At 44.1% G+C, this 18,968-nt stretch overlaps 1 protein-coding gene and 1 non-coding gene across 2 annotated transcripts in view; both read right to left on the bottom strand.

Annotated features, from left to right (window-relative positions):
• LOC124777035 (mediator of RNA polymerase II transcription subunit 15) overlaps positions 1–18,968 on the bottom strand; it is a 521,147-nt gene that overhangs the window by 373,485 nt on the left and 128,694 nt on the right. The window lies entirely within an intron of this gene.
• On the bottom strand, positions 634–706 carry Trnak-uuu. The gene has a single exon. It is a non-coding gene; the product is annotated as a tRNA-Lys (tRNA).

Below are 18,968 nucleotides of genomic sequence, written 5' to 3'. Positions count from 1 at the left end.
ACAGTGCTTGTGTGCCTGTAGTTACAGAAGCGTTTCGATGACTGTCAGCGCGCTCTACCCCCGACTGCTGCAAGCACCTCTAGTCGCTGCCATGTGCTGCTATCTGCCGGCGACACCGCGAACCCCCACCAGTCGAACCTAACCCGCGCCAAGTCGCATTGCAGTGTGCAAGTGCTGCGCTCTACGCCCAAGCAGTTAAGTACAATGACAGCCATGATCAAGTTTCTCGTATCCACAAACACTGATTTCCGTAGCGTAAGCACATGATTATAGGGCTCTAAACAATGGTAACATTTTAACCATATTCATGAAATCCGATAGTAACTGGAAGATACGTCCCTTAACTGTGGCTGCATGTTAAGCTGAAAGTATAAAACAATACTGCTCACCCGTAAATAACAAAATATACTGCATTGTACATTACATCAAAATTTAGGGTGTTCGGAAACAATCAGTTCAGCTCGACTGATATTGATAAAGGTTCAACTTAACAAACCTAGTACTAGTAAATGTTTTTTGGTTTGTTTCAATTAGAGAGCGTAAATTAAATAGGAAAAGAAATAAGACGAAAGTTTGATGATTCTATAGTTCATTCGTACCGAAGAATGAAAAATATTTGAAGAAAAAAAATAACGCCCGAACAGGGACTCGAACCCTGGACCCTTAGGTTAAAAGCCTAATGCTCTACCGACTGAGCTATCCGGGCTCCGAGGCTGCACGCTGTACGAAACATATTATAATATCCCAGAGACTATTAATTCTGTTTGAACCATTTCTTGAGAATAGCAGGGTACGTCTTCCGACTTTTTCTTCCAAAATCACATTTTGATAGGGTATTAAGGATGTATGAATACATTAAATTGTACTTCACTGGCCCTGAGTTCCACTCAAGAGGATATTCGCTATACGTAAAAAACAATAATACGACTGAAAGACTGTAGGACAACACATATTTTGTATCAAATTTTATACGTACTTCGACTACTGTAGAGTCGATGTCTATCTTATTTATTCTGCCCTATAAACTTCTCTTCTTTACTTTTTTCCGTGCCGAATAGCTGGAACGATTCTAAAAACATTTTTCGCCCTCTTTTGCGGGAGTCACACATTTTCATAGCTAGTACGATACCAGGTGCGAGCAAATGGCGGTCCGGGCTTTTGTGTGGATCACCACGATAGTCAGAATTTTTACGTAACAATTTATACCTATCCTGAAATGCAAAGTTATCTAATGCATGCAATCGTTTAAAAAGGTGTGGTCCTCCGCCAACGTTTATTTCCACAAAGTGGCCCCGAGCCAAAACCATTGCCCTCTTCCTGTACTATTACAACAGTTTCCAGCCTGTATCTGTGCGGGGGGAAAAAAATAAATAAAGAAACTGAACGTATAGAATTTCTCACTTAAAACAGAGGAGCAGCAATATAAGCAAAATAATGGTAAAAAGTTGACTACGCAAATCACTTGAAATTTGCATCGTATTCAGTGCTGTGTATTCTATTTTCCTTGCAAGCATTATTACCGCATACTTTGTCGGCCGTTAAAAGTCTACAGCGCCGTAGTAAATACTCATTTTCTCGTTCATATTGGTGTCTCCGTTTCCAAACACAAAATTTATCTACGGTTCCTACACCTACAGTGACACCAGTTTTGATGTAAAATAACAAATTATAGATTTCACTTCTCCACAAAATGCTTAATATTCCACAGAAAAGTAAGGTTAGCTTATTTCATCAAAATATTAGAGGACTGAGTAATAAGGAAGAAGAGCTGCTTGTCTGTTCGGAAAATTTAGAGAGCTCTGAAAACACAGACATCCTGTGCCTGTCTGAGCACCACATAAACACAGGGTTAGGTATCTTACATTTAGAAGATCACACTCTAGCAGCTTACTAATGCAGAAATAAGACAGGAAAAGGAGGAGTTGTTACATACATTACGACAGAACAAAAGTTCAAACACATTGAGACAAGTAGATTTTGTAAAGATCTGTACACAGAAGTAAGTGTGTGTGTATGTGTGTGTGTGTGTGTGTGTGTGTGTGTGTGTGTGTGTGTGAATTAAAGATGAAAAATAGTTCACTTTTAATTGTACCTGTATACAGATTGCCACTGGGAAATTTTGAACTATTTATGCGTGATCTGGATTCGTTACTTTGCTCCCTGTCAGACAGCAACAAGGAGTTAATAGTCTGTGGTGACTTCAATGTAGTTTTTCTAAAAGGATTCTGATAGTCCAACACGGATGGATAAAGACAATAGGACACTAACAGTTATTCCATTCCATTGCAGCAGTGTGATAAGTAACCAGTTTCGAATGTATTCCAGAACATAAATAATTTCACAACCAACAATGTTTATATTCTGAAATTAAATACAACCTTAACAGATAATGTTTTCTTAAATTGAGCTTCATCAAAGAAAACAACTGTTTACCCAGAAACAAATTCTCTCTCTGATCATGATGCACAGTTCATCAGGATAAATAACAAAGTGCCTTGTAATACAGATACTCCTCAGTGGAAATCAGTTAGAATAATTACGGACTCCAGGACAAATGTTTTTAAGAATAGTTTATATGAGGTGACATGGGATGAATTTGTAATGAACCAAGTGCCAACATTATAATTTAATCTATTAAATAATAAATTAATATCATTAGTTGAAACTAGGTCTCCACATAAGCTAAACAAAAAGGACTCAAAGTCATTTAAAAACCCATGGTTCACTAGAGGGATTACAGTATCCTGTGACAGGAAATGTATCTTTTGACAAGGACAAGTAGGGATCCTGCAGCAGTTGCACACTACAAAAACTACTTAAAATAACTAAGAAATATCACTAAAAATCAAAGGAAAAGCACATAATTCAGAAATCAGTATTTCTGACAACAGACTATATGGAATTTGTTAAACAAGAGACAGAACATCACCACCACTGAAATGAATGGAAGGACTATAAATGACGGGTCACAGATAGCAAATGTATTTAATAATCATTTCTTAAATATAGTAGAAAGCATAGGGACAAACAATTCAAGGGCAAAATCACAGCAATATGTTGAAAATGTAAGTTTCTTAAAATTCAATCATACGAGTGTATCGCAAACTTGTCCTTCTGAAATTAAGATTACACATTCTCTCAAAAATAGAAGCTCATCTGGTTTTGATGGTGTTTCCAATTGAGTACTAAAATTGTTCCATGTAATAAGCACAGTCTTATTTGAAATATGTTGTTCCAGAGAGACTGAAATATGCCATTGTTAAACCCTTATTTATGAAAAGTGATGAGAGAGATGTCAATAACTACCGACCTGTTTCACTGCCGTCGACATTCTCCAAAATTTTTGAAAACAGGATGTATTTCAGAATAGTATCTCATCTTAGCAACAACAGCATCATAAGCAAATCACAGTTTGGTTTTCAGAGGGTTGCTGTACTGAGAAAGCTATTTACATGTTCATTTGCCAAATTTTGCAAACATTAAATAATAAAATAACGCCGGTAGGACTTTTCTGCTACTTCTCTAAGGCATTTGACAGTGTGAGTCATAGCATTCTTCTACATATATTGCAGTTTTATGGGATTGATGGTATAGCCAACCAATGAATATGTCATATCCAACCAAAAGAATGCAGAAAGCTGTACTTAGCAATTAAAGCAATATAGTCCAGGGACATAATACTAACTGGGGAAAAATTAGGTATGGGGTTTCTCAAGATTATATCTTAGGTCCACAACAGTTCTTGATATATGTAAACAATCTTCAGTCTAGTAAATAACAAGCGAATCAGTTCTTTTTGCAGATGACACTAGCGCTGTAATCGACCCAAGCATGCGTACAGAAACAGAAGAAATGGCAAATAATGTTCTAAGAAGTATCACTGACTGGTTTTTTGTGAGTGGTCTCACCACCCATTTTAAAAAGGGGTAACTCGTCCTTAAGAAAATTGTGAAAAAACTTGCAGTAAGAATAATATGTGGGTCTCACATACGATCATCTTGTAGACTTCTGTTTAAGTAGTTTGGTATTCTGACTACTGCTTTGCAGTGTATTTATTCCCTCATGAAATTTGTTATAAATAATCCGCTGCAGTTCAAAAGGAACAATGAGGTGCATAATTACAATACCAGAAGGAAAAAGACATTCATTACTCCACACTACTTCGGCACAGATAGGAGCACACAAAGCTACAAAAAACTTTTTGATCGGTTACCCTGGGATATAAAATTTCCGACAGATAAAATCTGATAAATTGAGAAAGTTTCTCCTTGACAACTCAATCTATTCGTCGAAGAATTTGCCTTACTGTAACGTGGAAAAAGGGGTGGGTAGGAACTGCTACCTCTGAGCTGTAATTTTTTTTTTTTTTTTTTTTTTTTTTTTTTTTTTTTTTTAAAAAAACCTCCACGCCGCGTCGTCCATAGCTTTGTAGCAATCTGCGACACGGCCCCGCGAAGAGCTTCCTCCTGATAATCGCACAGAGATCTTCCAACTCCCGCACGAGAACGAAATTGTCAACTGTCTCGAAACCAAATCATCAGCCTTTTAATTTTCCTATGCCATAATGGCAGTAGGGGTCATACCAATAATAAGTCGCAAGCATTACTCGTTTCGCGAAAGTGTAACGGATAGTCAAACGAAAACGGGACAGATGGAAAAAAAGTTAGTAAACTGTTTATTACTTCAAACGTATTCGCCGTAACTGTTAACGCATTCATCCTACTATGAGACATGACGGCCACTGTCTTCGTGGAAAAACGTACACAGACGTGCACCTTTTCGTACGTGCAAATAGGTGCCTTTCTTCAGGGCTCCAAAAATATGGAAATCGCACGAGAAGAGATCGGGAGTGTAAGGAGGATGTGTACAACATCCCTGGGCGTCTGAACCACGCTGTACAAGTTTCCTTAGATACCTCCACACAGTCCCGAGGTCTCCTCACACGACTTCCATATTCTGGAACCCCGAAGAAAGACACTTGGGGCCGTCGATTTGCTTCGGACGGAGAGGTGCACACCTCGCTACAGTCAGTTTTCCGTAGGCAACCGCGAACGTTTTTTCACGAAGGCGCCGACCATCTTGTCTCACAGAGGAATAAATGCGTTAACAGTTATGGCGATAACTTTTGTAATAATAAACAGTTCATTCACTCTTTTCTCTCTGTCTCGTTTTCATTTGACTGCCCTTACGCAGTGTCCAGCCACATTAATGTGCCAACTGTCAAAAAATCTCAGTAATGACCTTTTGCAGCGCATGCCGTTGCGACACGATCGGTGATGTTCTGGGAGGTACCGACAGGGATGTGGCGCCACAACTCCAGCCAGTGCGTGCTAGGTTTCTCGATTGAGGATCCGTGTCGCGAACAGCCCAGATTCTCGATTGCGAGGCGAGAGGAATACGGTAAACGGCCTGGTGCTCTTCGAACTACGCACGTGCACTGCACTGCAGTGCTGGTAGTCACTGTGCCGAGGAAACACGAACTGCTTGCCGGGGGGGGACACGGCGCCCAAGGATATATGCATACTTTTGCTGACGCATTTTGCCTTCCAGAATGAAGAGATCACCCAGGGATTCCCCGCACCATATCGCACGCAGTTTGTTTGCTTTCAGATGTTTCGTGGCGTACACGCCAATGGCAGCCTGTCCGACGGAGTACAAAACGTGACCTGTCGCCACTCGGCGGACGTTCAGTTGCGCCACTGGCGTGCAAATTCTAGCCGCCCTCGCCGACGAACATCTGTCAGCGTGTTTGCTGCGGAGGCCTGTAGGCAGAACCCTTCCCTGAATAGTCGTCGCGGAGATACTGTCAGTAGCGGTCAGTTTGTCAACAGTTTCACGTCTATTCCCCCGTACACGTCTCCGCAGCCGTCTTTACCCCTGTCATCCATGGCCTACGGTGCACCACCGTTACCTCGGCGCCGCTTTTCGTTAGCGCCATTTCGCCGTGCACGGTATACGTTAACCGTGGCGCCACGCGAACAGTTTACGAATGTAGACGTTTCGCAAGTGCTTCCACCCTCGATCATACTCTTTAGGACTCAGATAGATCGCCCCGATTCTGCATTACGAGGACGACTGCACTGTTTTCCGCGTTCCCCCGTCCACGCCACTGCTAGTGCTGCCACCTACCCTGTTTGAGTTGTTACTGCACGTCGAGTTGAAAGTAGACGGCGGTCACTCGGTCGTATATATTAACAGCAACTGACGAAATGTTGCTGAATGTAATTTTCGAAAATCCAGTGGAACAGTGTTGTCTTAACTGTATGTTCATGTGATCTTACACGTGTTTTAAGGTCGGAGCTAATAGATGCGACAAACAGACAACAAAGCTTAAACGATCGTACGGTTTGAGTTAACTGCTGACCAGTTATTCCGGTCCGTCAAGCCCCCCCCCCCCCTTTCCGGCACCTGACGGTGTCTGTGTCTTCCGGTATTCGTCTATCACCGCAGGATAAAATCAGAGAGATTAGAGCCCACAAAGAGGCATACCGGCAATCTTTCTTTCCACGAACAATACGAGACTGGAATAGACGGGAGAACCGATAGAGGTACTCAAAGCACCCTCCGCCACACACCGTCAGGTGGCTTGCGGAGTATGGATGTAGATGTAGAATGACGAAGTCAGGCCAACTTCTCTGGAAGCTGAGCTACCGACAGCAGTAAGTACAGCTGACCAGTTATTCCGGTCCGTCAATCTCCCCCCCCCCCCCCCTTTTCCGGCACCTGACGGTGTCTGTGTCTTCCGGTATTCGTCTATCACCGCAGGATAAAATCAGAGAGATTAGAGCCCACAAAGAGGCATACCGACAATCTTTCTTTCCACGAACAATACGAGACTGGAATAGACGGGAGAACCGATAGAGGTACTCAAAGCACCCTCCGCCACACACCGTCAGGTGGCTTGCGGAGTATGGATGTAGATGTAGAATGACGAAGTCAGGCCAACTTCTCTGGAAGCTGAGCTACCGACAGCAGTAAGTACAGCTTCGTGCGTATTTTACTAGCGCCTATGTAACGTTGGACTCATGTAGTGGATTGTGTGTTGGGACGTATGTACGGAACATTCAGTTTCCTCACTTCACACTACGTATTCGGTGGAGGATTCGGCCGGCCTTACTGTTCCGGCAGTGCTGTAACAAATATGTAACATTCTTGTCCTACAGTGGAAAATCTAGGATGGCGTTATGAAAGGACAGATGGCTACTCACCATATAGTGGAAATGTTTGAGTCGCATAACAAAAAGACTGCTAAACAAGTAAGATTTTGGCCAAAAGGACACACACACACACACACACACACACACACACACACACACACACACACACAGCCACTCTCTCTCGCTGCCTATGGTCTCGGCAGCCAAACAGTGGTCATGCGTGTATCAGTTGCCTCTGCCCCTGGCCGAAGCTACCCCTCTCCTTTTTCCTGCAACTTTTTTCTACACAGATTTAGCCAATTCTTTTTAATTTTGTAAGTATGTTAAATACAATTGAAGCCCTACAAAATCGATCACCCTTACACATTTGATACAAGAACTGCATAGGTTAAACACTGAGCACAGTAATTAGCATACAAACTTCGCTGCTCCGATGTTTTGCATGTTCTAATGTTTCATTTGCGCTACGGTAACATCAAAATACAGACCACATATATAAGGCCTGCATCTGTCACCCTAACAACGCCAGATGTCCGAGCAATGCTCGCTGATCTTAGAGACCCACAGAAAAGGAACAAGTCCTCCATTCTTGAATACGAGCGGGATGTTTAGGTGGGCAGCTACGTGAACAGGACCTGGGACAGGCAGCTTCTCGTAGGCAGAAGACGGGAACTGTTTCTTTTTGTCAGTTTTTGCGCCCCGTCTGTGGCTGTGCCTTCAGAGATGGCCTATCTCTTCATCCCCCCCCCCCCCCCTCTACTCAACCGGTATGGCCCTGCTTTGGAGCTGTTCGATCTGCAGAAAATTCATCTGTGACGGATGTAAGCAGTTTTGTTCGTCACTCCAGCGTTAGTTCTCCACTCGGCTGTCCTCGTTGCTCTAGCAACATTCGATAAACAGCTGCCGGAATAGCTTTGAGTTCTGTTGCGTAATCAATACAGAATCTAACAGGTACGCCATCCGGTCCAGCGGCCTTGCCGCTGCAGTGTGTTATTCCGTAGTTCGTTACAGTCGATGGATTTTTCCGTCGCAGTTTGGTAGAAAAATTTCATACTTATAGCTGAAATCATACTCTGGTAATTAACTCACGCTTGTGTCAGCACTTTTGCAACCGTATGACGCTTACAAAAAATCTGCATTCGTATCATACTCTTGCTAAGTTTGTATTAAAACAAAACTCTTAGTAGACCCAAGGTGCGCAAGTTTACGTCTGAATTACCCTCTGGTCAGTGAATGCTTTTTCTGGATTACATACCAACTATTATTTGCTCGTACCGACCCTAAATCCCAGCTGAGAAACTTTGTCCACGTGGCTTTGTAAAAAAAAAGGCGCCGAAGCTAAAAGTTAATTCTCGCACGGGCGAAATACGAAGACTAACTCAGAATTTAAATCAAATTCACAATCACAGCTACAACCATGAAAGCATCCTGCACCTTTTCAGCAAGCCGGAACCAAGGAGAAGGAAACACTCTAAAATAAAAAAATATTCTTAGCTCTCCATTCTACTTTGTCTATTTTTGAACCCTAGATTCCACAAGTTACAAAGTGCTTCATCTATTTCGTACTTTTTATTAAGCTTGTAGCTGGCTGATACTGATTTCAGTCACTCACTTGACTTTTGGAGCTCTCTTGATCTCGTTTCTTTTGTAATTCTGATACTTGTAGTGCCTTGCCTGGTCTATTTTGTGGAACGAGTCCAGTATTTATGCCTACGTCATGCTAGGCGCTCCGTTTGCTGTCCGCGCCACGTCGGGCGCTCTGTCCGTGGTACGCGCCGACCAATACCAACCACGGGGAGACGACAGCACTGTGGTGTTACCAGCAGATAAGGAGAAGGCTACCGCCATTCTCTACAAGGGATCCATGGAAAATGATAAATGTAATGTAAACCAAGGCTCTTCTAAAGGAAACTAGCCTTCCAGAAAATATCGTTAACCAGCTAAGGGCATAATCACTGCCTAACGTACACAAGGAAGGGCTTCCTCTTCGTCCATTAGTCAGCAACACTGGTGCAGCCACCTATTTTTCTGCTCAACACCTTAGCAAGATGCTCTCGCCATATTTGCGGAAGTATTACCATCACATTTGTAACTCAGAGGATTTCCTACGACGCCTCAGGCAGATATAAATCAGGGACTCTTGACATTATGGTCAGTTTCGACGAGGTCTACCTGTTCATCCGCTTACCACTGAATGATTCACTTGAGCTGACTGTAGAAAAGTTCGACAGTGCTCTCTTGGACTTATTCAGCCACATATGGACGTACGTACTTAGTATATGGGAGCATCGATTCCACGAGCAAACGGAAGGGGTGGCATCGGCAGCCCTCTCTCACTGGTGGTGGCCAATCTCTTTATGGAGACCTTTGAAGTGGAGACACATCAAACTCAGATTAACTGAAAGCTGTTATAGGTACGTTGATCCTTTGTTACACGGCCCCAAAAGCTCGATTTTTCGTGGACCACCTAAACTCGAGCCATCCTGACATTAAGTTCACCATGGAATTGGAGAAGGATTGACTGCTCCCATTCCTTGATGTACTAGTCAAGGGGAAGGCAGATGGTACCTTCAGTCACAGTGTGTACTGCAGACCCACTCATACTGACTTGTACCTTTCAAGCCAGCAGTTTCCACCATCCAGCAAGCCAGCAGTTGCCACCATCCAGCAAAGAAAAATGGAGTACTCAGAACTCTGGTTCACTGGGCACAAACTCCGTCAGATCCTAGTAATTTGACGGTGGAGACAGAACATGTACAACCTGTTCTACAAAAATGGATACACATCTGGAGATGTTCAAGGGCACTGCATCCTGTTTCCCCACCAGATGTGTCTGAAGAGGTACTAGAAGAAACGAAGAAGTTTGCGTGTTTGCCATATGTCGGTCCGATATCTGCCAAAATCAGCAGAATTCTCCTCAACGTAACATAAAGAGCAGAGGTCTCGACTTGGCTGGCGACATTAGAATCAGCCTTACACGTCAAAATTAGGTACACGTAAAAACCATATAGAAGAGTGGAAGATTCGTTAATTATGATAATAGTGAGGGTGGGGGAGGGGGGGGATAAGCGATACTCAGATAAAAGTTAGAGGCACAGAGGTTAATCTTTTGATGTTGTGGACAAACATATTACACCCTCACACACACATCTCGCTAAGTGTCTGCAATGAGAAAATTAGGACCTAATAAGATGATTTTTTTTACCGAGAGACGTTCAGCAGCAGCGGCATTTCCGACTTTTCTCGATAAATATGTTATGGTGGGGTATATCTATATATCGATAGTAGGAGTTTTAATAGATGAATTTTCAAAGGCGAAGATACTGGAGAAAAAAACCACGCCATGCAGGAAGGAGCAGCCCTCGGACATCAAAGTTGGCACACCTTCTATTAAACTGCGCTTTAAAGATATCGAATAAAAAATAAATAGGCTTTTTAATACGTCTGTTTACTTTTATAGAAAAATGTGCGGATAATTTTGGACAACCCGATGGTGATAAGAGGGCCATTCCCATTTCCGTTTCCAAAAACCGTACTGACTGTGCAAGACGCAACAAGACGTCTGTAAGAAATTTAAATTAGATGCAAATCATGCAGCGAGGGACAACGTTCGTCCGTGAGTTTTGTGCGCTTATAAATGGATGGATAGACATTTTAATAAGTAGACTAATTTCACATTGTTGACTTGTAGATAAAGTCCTGTGAATAATGCTATAACATTGCTCTATAGTTCAAAAATTTTGATCGATAGAGACAAACTTCCTTTCCATCCTAAAAATAAGAAAAGAGCAAATGAATATATCAGCCACGAAAGCAGGTTGCAATGTATTTATATTATATTTCGTATTCGTCAAAAGATTGTTAACTAATAAATGACGCTGCACAAATAACATGTAGCAGCGTGTGTAGATAGCATCAAGCTAAGTATACAAACGTTCCAAGATTTTTTCCTTGACTTCTGGAAGAAAATGTTAAACATCGGCAACACGCAGTTAACTTGTAATTTAGCATCTTCGTTCAACAGTTCAGCTATGGAATATATACAGGCAGACCAAATTTACATTGTTGACTCGTTGACAAAATCCAACGAATAAGATTATGGAATTACGCTATAGCGCAAAAATTCTGACTGGCATGCATTCCTTCCGTGCGCAATTGACGAATTATTCTAACTGACGACGAAAATGAAATATGCTTGACGATTCCTAGGAGTGAAACAGTGTGTACATGTGTCTGATCGCTACGATACTGGAACTGACACGAAGGAAGAGCCATCTGCCGTAATTGGAACACATTCTACGAGAATGAGGTAAAATAAATACTGGAACTGAAGTGGATTTCGTAGAGCATACGCAGTCACACATCTCTGGTATCGTATACAAGCTGTGTGTGTGTCACATAGAACTGATGATGTATTTGTACACCAACGCGCTGTTAAGGTACATGCTGTGCACAAACGCAATGCCAGTGGCTGTGCACGTGACTTAACAGTGCCTACTGCACAAGTGCTGCTACGGAGTGAAGGCGTGTCAGTGTGTTGAGGTATTCTTACCGGTATTACACTATCGTATTTCTCTGACAAGAAAGTTTTATCAAGTGTTCGTCAATTTTTTTTTTAATCTGGCGAACAACAACTTGTTACTATGCGCCGCAGTTGCCTGTACCACAATTGATTTTAACGTCAAGTTAATAAAAGCATTGATCAAATTTTTTTAAGAGAGTCGCAAGTGGAGGACGTTCAGTTTTATATAAATTACTTACGAATGGATGAGAGCGCATTTCAGTATTTGCTCAGTCAATTGGCTCCTCATATTGGAAAACAAAGTACCCAATTCAGAAACGCTATATGTGCACAGGCCAGGATCACTATAACACTGCGATTTTTTGCTACAAGGGAGAGCTATTCTAACTTACCATCTACATCTACATTTATACTCCGCAAGCCACCCAACGGTGTGTGGCGGAGGGCACTTTACGTGCCACTGTCATTACCTCTCTTTTCTGTTTCACTCGTGTATGGTTCGCGGGAAGAACGACTGTCTGAAAGCCTCCGTGCGCGCTTCAGTGTCACAGAGCACAATAAGCAAAATAATTCAAGAAACGTGTGAAGCGATTTATAAAGCGATGAAGGAGGAATATCAGAAGAAAAAATGTTCAACACACACGATATCGGCAATAATAAATTATTAAAATATAAAAAAAGTTAATTGATAGAATTAGTGTCCCAACAACTACAAGCTTAATAAAAAGTACGAAATAGATGAAGCACTTTGTAACTTGTGGCATCTAGGGTTCAAAAATAGACAAAGTAGAATGGAGAGCTAAGAATTTTTTTATTTTTGAGTGTTTCCTTCTCCTCGGTTGCGGCTTGCTAAAAAGCTCCAGGATGTTTCCATGGTTGTAGCTGTGATTTTGGATTTGAAGTCGCCTGCAGCAAAACCCCAACTGCCCATCAGCACACAATTAATAGCGTGACTTGTGCCCCTCGTGTCCAAACTCTCATTTCTAATACTGAGAATGTGATGATTATTCTTCATTGTCCGTTTTCAGTCCCCCCCCCCCCCACCCCCCCCTATGTTTCTTCTTTCAGGATTTTACGTTCCAGTGACACTAATTGCAAACATGTCTGGCAAATTAAAAGGAAATCTACACTACTGGCCATTAAAATTGCTACACCAAGAAGAAATACAGATTATAAACGGGTATTCATTAGCCAAATATGCTAGAACTGACATGTGATTACATTTTCACGCAATTTGGGTGCGTAGATCCTGAGAAATCAGTACCCAGAACCACCACCTCTGGCCGTAATAACGGCCTTGATACGCCTGGGCTTTGAGTCAAACAGAGCTTGGATGACGTGTACAGGTACAGCTGCCCATGCAGGTTCAACACGATACCACAGTTCATCAAGAGTAGTAACTGGCGTATTGTGACGAGCCAGTTGCTCGGCCACCATTGACCAGACATTTTCAATTGGTGAGGGATGTGGAGAATGTGCTGGCCAGGGCAGCAGTCGAACATTTTCTGTACCCAGAAAGGCCCGTACAGGACCTGCAGCATGCGGTCGTGCATTATCCTGCTGAAATGTAGGGTTTCGCGGGGATCGAATGAGGGGTAGAACCACGGGTCGTAACACATCTGAAATGTAACGTCCACAGTTTAAAGTGCCGTCAATGCGAACAAGAGGTGACCAAGACGTGTAACCAATGGCACCCCATACCATCACGCCGGGTGATACGTCAGTATGGCGATGACGAATACACACTTGCAATGTGCGTTCACCGAGATGTCGCCAAACACGGATGCGACCATCATGATGCTGTAAACAGAACCTGGATTCATCCGAAAAAATGACGTTTTGCCATTCGTGCACCCAGGTTCGTCGTTGAGTACACCATCGCAGGCGCTCCTGTCTGTGATGCAGCGTCAAGGGTAACAGCAGCCATGGTCTCCGAGCTGACAGTCCATGCTGCTGCAAACGTCGTCGAACTGTTCGTGCAGATGGCCGTTGTCTTGCAAACGTCCCCATCAGTTGACTCAGAGATCGAGATGTGGCTGCACGATCCGTTACGGCCATGCGGATAAGATGCCTGTCATCTCGACTGCTAGTGATACGAGGCCGTTGGGATCCAGCACGGCGTTCCGTATTACCCTCCTGAACCCACCGATTCCATATTCTGCTAACAGTCATTGGATCTCGACCAACGCGAGCAACAATGTCGCGATACGATAAACCGCAATCGCGATAGGCTACAATCCGACATTTATCAAAGTCGGAAACGTGATGGTACGCATTTCAACTCCTTACACGAGGCATCACAACAACGTTTCACCAGGCAACGCCGGTCAACTGCTGTTTGTGTACGAGAAATCGGTTGGAAACTTTCCTCATGTCAGCACGTTGTAGGTGTCGCCACCGGCGCCAACCTTGTGTGAATGCTCTGAAAAGCTAATCATTTGCATAACACAGCATCTTCTTCCTGTCGGTTAAATTTCGCATCTGTAGCACGTCATCTTCGTGGTGTAGCAATTTTAATGACCAGTAGTGTATTTGTGCGAAATTCCGCAGCAGTTTACGTAGCTGAGAAGTTAAGGTAAGCCATAGTTCGTTTCTATGTCGAAGGGACGGCAAAAGTTTTAAAATATAGCGCTATTCGTCGAACGCGAGAATCATCATCATCATCATCATCATCATCATCATCATCATCATTATTATTATTATTATTATTATTATTAGTTGGCAATGGAAATGTTACGGACAAGAAAACAATCCGATATGATCTTGATGGCGGGTGTACGCCACAACGCTAACGAATTGCATTTAGGAAACAACATAAAACCAGAATCGAAACGGTCGCGTTAGGTGTCGCTCCGAACTGCTACAAAATGTGAATTATCGGCCAGCTCGTTCGTATAAATGTAGCATTGCATTCGCTACAGAAAACTGACATCTCGTGAGGTCATCCCGTTTCTTTTGTAGATAGCAATGTGTTAACGACTTTTTTTTAAAAAAAAAAACAACAACAAAGCTACGTGTTTTGGCGCCCAGTCTCAACATTTGACGTGCACGAACGTTGGACGTCAGCGTGACTATGGCTGGCCCCGGGACACGAGGCAGCTGAACGAACGGGACACAATCGGCGAGCAGTTAAGGTCTACTCACTACTCTGCTGTTCTTCATTACAGCACTGCCCGGGCACAGCATCTGGATGACTTCGTACAGGAAACAGTCACCGGGAGACTGGACGGAGGGCGACGTGTGACGATTGTAGCCCACGAGTTTGGAATTGGTCATAGTATCGCTCCACGTGCGTGTGGCGCGTTCCGAACCGAAGGCACTGCTGCCGCGACGTGAGGAGGTGGTCAACCACGGTCAACTGCATCAGCAGGTAACTGGGCAACAGAGGAGCCGTGTCAAAGAGCGGGTGCAGCGCAGCCACGTACAACCACCACCACACCGGTGGCACCGTTTGCGAAGGTGTCACGAATATAGGGGCTGGACCAATTAGGAGTGGAGTCGCGAGCTCTTCTCGGCTGAGAGCAGATTCAGTATTAGTACTGATGCTCACACGGCGAGAGGCGACATGACGTAATGCACCTAGGAACTTTCTCGAACACCATTGTTTTACTGGTCCCGGTGTAATGGTGTAGGGAGGCACAATATTGCGTGGGTCTACTGACCTCCAAATCTCCGAACACAGTACACTCACTACTCAACGTTACTGAAACAATTTACTCCTTACTCCTGTACGTCTTTTCAGGGGTGCATTCGGCCCTGATTTCTTTTTTATGCACGGCAATGAGCGACCACATCGAACAACGGAGGTGGAGATATTCGACGAATTAACTGGCCTGCCCGTTCCCCCCCCCCCCCCCCCCCCACCAACTTAATACATCGAGCACCTGTGATGCGTTGGGGAACCTTGTGGCCAGCGTGGGAGGTCGTTGAAGCGTGTACACTGCTGTTCGTGGTGATCACACACCACCATTACGAACCCACGTGCCGCCTTTTGTAATGTCCGAGGGACCGTGATATACAGTGGCGAATTCAGTGTAATTTCTCTTCGTCCCGTTGCGTACTTCTCACAGTTACCTCCCGTAGTATAGTGTATCACTACTTTCTACGTCTGGTCCAGGTTTCACAGAACTTTGTTACCTCGCAGTGACACGTCATGCGGAAGTTGCTTTCGTTCTTAAGTTTTGCGCACCAGCGTCTTTTGTCTGATACGATTTACGTCTAGTGCTGTTTTCCTTCCAAGGCAAAAAAATGTTCAGCTGCGTGTGTCCTGCCTTGTACCAATCAATACAACGTTTCGTTTGGCCGTTTTTACGGCCCGCGGAGGTACAATCTCCTGGAAATTGTACCAACTACTCGGAATCACTCATATGTTACGCTCGGCAAGCGAGGACAAGACGGCCACTACCGAAGCGAGGCTTTCCAAAACTTATACTCCACGAAGCAGCACACAGACTGTTTGATAAACAATTTTCTCTCTCTGCAGGGGCCTCTAAAATGTGTACGCTGATGAACTGTCTCTTAACACATTTTTAAAATTATTCCTACAAAATTTACAAATGCAACTGCATTATAAAAATGAGTATCGTTCAACTAAAAAATTTTTCACTACACAAGAAAGTTACTAGCGTGGGCTATATTGCAAAACGCCTTCTTCTAATGTATATCTTACAGTGTCCGTATTACGTGGGGTAATTTCTACAGTTAAAAACAAAACCATTAACTATCAGACGTCTCTCACATAACGTTATTTTACACTGTTCACACGGGGTAGGTAGTTCGTCATAACATTATCAATGATGCGGATTTGCGGGAAAGTATCCGAATCTTCGTCTAAATTTTGCTACAAACGAGGTCCTATCATGCTGTTTAAGAAGCTATCGTCTGTCGCGTATTAAAATCCACACTTTGGAGAGACGTGCAGCAGTGTGGTTCATAACACTCAGTGCCTGTTCCACTTTCGACATTTGAGACCATTAGCAACTTTCAAAAAATGGCTCTGAGCACTACGGGACTTAACATCTGTGGTCATCAGTCCCCTAGAACTTAGAACTACTTAAACCTAACTAACCTAAGGACATCACACACATCCATGCCCGAGGCAGGATTCGAACCTGCGACCGTAGCAGTCGCGCGGTTCCGGACTGCGCGCCTAGAACCGCTAGACCACCGCGGCCGGCATTAGCAACTTTCCAAACGTATAGTTCAAGAAGAATAAGTGATGAAACGGAAGTATAAAAGCAGTATAATGATTAAGGACAGAGTAAAATATAAATCATGTAGCGAAAATCATAGAATCCATAAGCACAAATGACGCACAGTGGACAGCTCGAAACGACAACATTAGGATACTTTCGCTATCTGATAGTTTACTTACGGACATAACGCTCAACATTGGAACGACAAATAGAAAAAGGTCAAATGCGGGCCATATTTATGAGAATAATTCGAATGCACTGTAATAAGAACCTTCATGGCCAATTCACATAGCTAGTAGTACGGCAGTGGTACTCAATTACTTCTCAACATTACCAGTATGTTACGAAAACAATTTATTCCAACACTCACTAAGGCAGCCGTGTACCAGAACTATTGTATGTGGAATAAAGTCTCACCCTGAGAGACCCAGCTGACCCTGTTTCAAATGACCCTCGTAAAACAAATGCACGAAGTGAAAATATCTCTACGTATCTACAAAAGCTGGCGTTAATTAGTTCCAACATTAGTACTAAACAAAGCACATTGGTTAGCTGTTTAAAAATAATTTACGACTGACTTGCTCACAGTTGTTTTCGGACCTCACCCCAGCAAATTTCTGACGCTACCGACGCCGGTGGACGAGCAGCTTACCTGTTACAAAAGACAAACACAAGAATGTTTAAGCATGATCAACAAACTTAAAATGCTGCAAAAGAATAGAAAATTATTTGATTAATAGCTGAACAAAAATGAGAAACCTTGTGCAGTACACCAGGCACAACGAAAGTGATTGGACATCATTTATATCCCAGCAATATTTCTGCTTCTTCTCTTCCTCCGCCTCTCCCCCCATCCTCTCTCTCTCTCTCTCTCTCTCTCTCTCTCTCTCCCTCTCTCTCCAATATCCTGCTGTGGCAAGGTTCACTATTAAACAGTAATCACCCAACCATGATTTTATAAAGGGTGCCATCCGATTTAGCACATCTATATTTCTGAAACTAAAACACACATACAATGAATTTCGTCTTTTGACGAACGGGAAACTCAAAAAGATTTTTTTTCATACATTTTCATAGGGGTTGACCATCCTCACCCTCCCTTTAGCTGCATGACATACACTCCTGGAAATGGAAAAAAGAACACATTGACACCGGTGTGTCAGACCCACCATACTTGCTCCGGACACTGCGAGAGGGCTGTACAAGCAATGATCACACGCACGGCACAGCGGACACACCAGGAACCGCGGTGTTGGCCGTCGAATGGCGGTAGCTGCGCAGCATTTGTGCACCGCCGCCGTCAGTGTCAGCCAGTTTGCCGTGGCATACGGAGCTCCATCGCAGTCTTTAACACTGGTAGCATGCCGCGACAGCGTGGACGTGAACCGTATGTGCAGTTGACGGACTTTGAGCGAGGGCGTATAGTGGGCATGCGGGAGGCCGGGTGGACGTACCGCCGAATTGCTCAGCACGTGGGGCGAGAGGTCTCCACAGTACATCGATGTTGTCGCCAGTGGTCGGCGGAAGGTGCACGTGCCCGGCGACCTGGGACCGGGCCGCAACGACGCACGGATGCACGCCAAGACCGTAGGATCCTACGCAGTGCCGTAGGGGACCGCACCGCCACTTCCCAGCAAATTAGGGACACTGTTGCTCCTGGGGTATCGGCGAGGACCATTCGCAACCGTCTCCATGAAGCTGGGCTACGGTCCCGCACACCGTTAGGCCGTCTTCCGCTCACGCCCCAACATCGTGCAGCCCGCCTCCAGTGGTGTCGCGACAGGCGTGAATGGAGGGACGAATGGAGACGTGTCGTCTTCAGCGATGAGAGTCGCTTCTGCCTTGGTACCAATGATGGTCGTATGCGTGTTTGGCGCCGTGCAGGTGAGCGCCACAATCAGGACTGCATACGACCGAGGCACACAGGGCCAACACCCGGCATCATGGTGTGGGGAGCGATCTCCTACACTGGCCGTACACCACTGGTGATCGTCGAGGGGACACTGAATAGTGCACGGTACATCCAAACCGTCATCGAACCCATCGTTCTACCGTTCCTCGACCGGCAAGGGAACTTGCTGTTCCAACAGGACA

Source organism: Schistocerca piceifrons, chromosome 1, assembly GCF_021461385.2.
Source record: "Schistocerca piceifrons isolate TAMUIC-IGC-003096 chromosome 1, iqSchPice1.1, whole genome shotgun sequence".
NCBI classification, from domain to species: domain Eukaryota; kingdom Metazoa; phylum Arthropoda; class Insecta; order Orthoptera; family Acrididae; genus Schistocerca; species Schistocerca piceifrons.
Note: the sequence above shows the minus strand (reverse complement) of the source record. Positions and strands in the feature narration are given on the sequence as shown.